The following is a 4,679-nucleotide window of genomic DNA, read 5'->3' as shown; positions in this document are numbered from 1 at the left end:
GAGAAGTAAAGAAATTACATTCTACAGTTATTTTCTATGTTAAACATATGTACTTTGTAAAGTGGTTGGGCATTATGAATTTTAGAGGTATGTGTGTTCATTCAGGAGAAGGCGGGGCGAAGGCAGGGCATAATATTTGCTATGAAGCATAAGCTGACTTTGAGGTGTCTTGGGACACCAAGTGCTGCGATTATAGGCATTCCCCTCCTAACTGACATTTGCCATAATTTAATATTGCAGCATTAAATTAAACATTATAATAACTCATTTCAGTTTCTTCAGAAGTCTTTCACCACACATTCTTAAATTTGGGGTTTCTAGGAAGGTAGACAGCAGATTCTTACCATTTTCCCCATCCCACCATCCCTTCCATGTGACTTTTAGCTTTTCATTTGCACTGGGTATATTGCTTTAGGTAATGCTACTGTCAGAAATCAGTATTTCAGTTTTTATTCCAAAGCCAGAGCATGAGAGCAAGCTAGGGTAGATGGACATGAGGAGGTGACTTATCTGAGCTGAGTTTGCAGGGCACAGTGAAGACAGTGAGACAAGTGAAGTCACTGGAGAAGGACACTTATTGACAGTAGTCAACTATGTGTCAGAGTTAGGTTACAAAATTGCTAATAAACCTAGTGTTGATGCAGAAGGACACTTATAACTAGGTAAGACCTTAAAGAAACACAATAGAGCCTGGGAAACAGCCTCTCTCACATGGTGCTATGGCAGGTCTGGAGACCATGCTCCTGGCCCGGCTTCACTGGCACACTGATGTGTAAACACCTTGCTGTCAGACTGTTAGCACTGGAGCTTCCATCTCTGGCTCCTGGTCACTAACTATGGTCTGTACTGGGTTTGCTAGGCCTCCTTGTCCCAGAATCCCAGATTCCATATTCCCTTATACCGTGCAGGTGTACCTTGTTGGCCCACAGACAAGGGAACCACAGTGACAAGGGAGCACGGGGATCTGCTTGGTAAGATCAAGATGGCACAACCTTGCCAAGCAGCAGACATTGGTGCTGCCCAAACTCCACAGCTCCCAGGCCTGAAGGACCGACAGGATCCAGAAACTGCATCGACCCTGCATCCTCAAGACACTGCACTGCAGCCATCCCAGGAAGGATCCTGGCTGCTCTGAGCTGTGTGAGTGCCACTCCTGAAGGGATGTAGGACCATGAAGGTCTGTTCACCAAAGCTGCCCATCAGCTCACTGCAGTTCTTCCCCAGGTTAAACAAACAAACAAAAAAAAAAAAAACTCAAACAGATCTTGCTGGAAGTGGGGTTGAACTGCTCACCCTGCGGCTGAGCACTGTGCTTGGAGGGGAGCCAAGGCTGCCTGAGCTCCTTCTCTGGTTCAAGAGTAAAACTCTTCAGACTAAAGCAAGAGATAGGCTAGGCTAGGCTTTTTTTTTTTTTTTTCTAAAATAAACTAGATTCTTAATGTTTTATAATGTAGATTAAAGACCACAGTTGTGGTTAGTTTCTCTGTCAACGTGTCACAAACTTGGATTGCCCGAGAAAAGAGCTTCACTTGAAGATTTGTTCTGTCTTGACTGATGTGGGAAAATGTACTCCAATTGTGGGTGGCCCCTTTTGGTAAGAGCCCAGGTTAAAAGTGTGTGTCAGAGGGAAGACCTTCCTGCCTCAGGCTTGCTTGACCTTCCTTCATGTCTGAGTTGATTTGCTCGGTTGCTGCTTCTGAGGCTGATTCCTTTGCTGAGAGGAGAACCAGCAGCTCTCTAGGAAACTTTCAGAGTTCTGGAGCCACATTGGGACTACTGAGGCACGTGCCTGTGAACTAACAACCAGTTATGACCCCCCAGTGAGACAGATATGGTGAGACCACTCTAACTGTTGAGGCTTACAAGCTCAAGAACCAGGTAAAAATACTTGGTTTTAGCATTTTCCATGTGGTTTAGTGTTTGCTACTACTTTAAAGCTGACTTAATAACTTCTAGCAGTATACATGTACATATATCTCATAATATATTATTAAATATATACATAATATTTTCCATCCTTGGTTCAATTTCTCTAGGGAACCCTGACTAAAACAGCCACCTTTTCATTATGGTCTGAGTTAGATGCATGGCTGGGGAGGAGGGCTGTCTCTAAAACAACCTTGTGGGTGTTGACACACCATGTTCCACCATCTTTTTATGGAGTGGGTGAGAGTGAGAGGTCACTACCTCACCTGACATTTATATCCAAGTTATTTCATGTTCTGTAATTTCTCATGTCTTATTAAAAATAAAAGTGGTATATAATTAACCTTGAATAGATATAATTTTGATACAACTCTGAAACCTCACAGATGAGCTAAATTAACATATCCATTTGCTCTTTTATTATCATTTCCTGGGTAAAGTGAAAGCCCTTGACGTCTCAGTGAATCCCAATGCACACTACAGTGCACTTCACATCACCATGTGTGCACTACAATCATGGAATTACTCTACCTGAGGGGCAACCTTGTACTGGTGACTAACAGCTCACCTATTCCCCACCTCCCTGTCTAAGAGAAGTAAACTAATGCTCTCTACCTCTGTGCGTTCAGTGGGTCAGAGGTGTGACTACAGTTTCTTTCAGAAATTCCTAGGAAATGTTTGTGAAAGCATGACTTACCTAGAAAAGGTTTCTCTGAACCTTTGTATCTGCTCTGCCTGTTACCTCAGCATGGTCCCTGCTGTCACCATCAGTCCTAGGAGCACCCATGGAGAAAGTTTCAAACACAGACTACTTGACAAGTTCTTATCTATTTATTCCTCTCTTTGATCTCTAACTTTCTAATAAGGTACAAATATGTCTATTTTATCACAGAAGTCAGTAACGTGATCAGATATGGAGTTCCAACGCATCATAGATATTGTACTGTGCTACAGCTACTTTTATAGAGTTTGTGACCCTGGAAAAAGGCCACAGATGTAGTACAGAGTATAATTTATTAAATGTGCTACCATAACAACAGTCTCTGAGCCAAATTAGAGATTGCCTTGGGAAGGCTGCTGAGGGAAGGATATTTAAAGATGAAAACATAGGAAGACCTTGAGCATCTTCATAAACAAGCCAAGAGCTGCTCTGCTCTGTCAAGGTTAGGTAATCCAGGTAATGTTAGAATAGTCTTTGAATGTCTGCATAAGCAGGGTACAGAAGTCAAACAGCAGCTAGTCATGGTTACACCTGTATACTTCTGTGTGTGTGGGGTCTCTGAGTCCGTGTACTGGGAACTTATCTTCCCAGGACTACAGTCAGAGAAAAAACTGCTAAGGGTTCCACGGCAGATGCCAGCATAAAAATGGAGTTCCTTTTGTCATCACATGACTGTCTAGGTGTGTTGATTGAGTTCATTTTCTCTGATGGTTAAAAAAAAATGTAGAGGTGTCAAAAGGAATATCCAACACAGAAGACAGATTCAGTGAACAGAATGAAGAAAGACTTTTATTAGTGAAGAGGTCACATCCAAACAGTGAGGGCACACACACACACAGATTGGGCCCTCAGCAAAGCAAAAGGGGACTTGGGAAGCTGAAGCCCAGTGTCTACTTGAGAGCTGGCTGTTCTTAAGATCTTCTCTCCTACTTTAAGTTTGGTCAGTTTGAAGAAAGAAAGGGAGGCTGATGGACCCACAACTGTGGTGTAAACATGTCCTGAGCTAGCCTCTAGCTTCTGAGACCAGTCACAGGCGGGAGCCCTCGTGGCAGGAGAAAAAGCCTACCAGGCCTTTAAGCTTTTGTCTCTGACTGGATGTTTCTTTTCTCTTACTATCTATTACTGGCCCCTCATCTGTCTGCCTCTCAGGGGCTGGACTTCCTCTCCTCAGTGCCGTCCTCACAGATAGTGAGGTGAGGAGCTTCTCTCCTCTCTGCTCTCTTTTCCCAACCCTTTCTCTTCCACTCAACCTTCTTCCTTTTCTCCCTCCCACTCTCTTTTCTTTGTGACATAATCCTTCAGAGTCTCATGGGTTTGCACAGTCGGTCAATGGTACTGTGTACTGGTTCATATGAAGATCAGTGTTTCTTTTCCTGTGAGTCCTCTACCTTCACAGCTGTACATTAGCAAACAGTTCCAGTCAGACATCAGAGCTGCAGTGTTCTCATTCTCATGACTTGTTTCCTTATTTTTTTTTTTATCAAGTAAGTTTGATTTCATCCTCTTACATGGGTTCTAAGTGTTCACCATGGCTAGCCCATTTTGTCAAGCTTTTCTATTTTGGCCAAACTGTGACAATTCCCATAGTCAAGTTCTAGAATGAAGAAAATTATTTTCTACATTGTTGTGTCCCTTCTCTGTGGACCCCAAGTAATGACTAACCCTGTTTAACCCTAACAACACCCAACTGCAACAAAAAGGAAATTTCTTAGTCTCTTTCCCACCATCTCCCCGAGAAAACCTAAGAAGGGACAGCAACTCCTGTCTGTGCTTTGTGTTAATAATGCTTCCAATAAAGTTCTTACCCTCAAAAGATAATCTACCTCAGTATCACCCTTGATTCCTAAACCTAAAACATTTAACTGCCTTGATACATACATCTATAAAATTGAATGATAAGATGTTTCTAAACCTTGGCTGTGCTGTTCTCAGCCCCTTTGTCCTGATCAGCAGGGATGTTGGTATTGCTAAAGGATGAGGGGCACACTGACAAATGCATCAGTTACTCTTTACAGCTGTTACTCAATAAATG

At 42.8% G+C, this 4,679-nt stretch overlaps 1 pseudogene; it reads left to right on the top strand.

The window, feature by feature from the left end:
* Nucleotides 2,553-2,892, top strand: Vmn1r-ps131 (vomeronasal 1 receptor, pseudogene 131; annotated as a pseudogene).

Source organism: Mus musculus, chromosome 13, assembly GCF_000001635.26.
Source record: "Mus musculus strain C57BL/6J chromosome 13, GRCm38.p6 C57BL/6J".
NCBI lineage: Eukaryota > Metazoa > Chordata > Mammalia > Rodentia > Muridae > Mus > Mus musculus.
The sequence above is the reverse complement of the archived record's forward strand: the minus strand, read 5'-3'. Positions and strand labels throughout refer to the sequence as shown.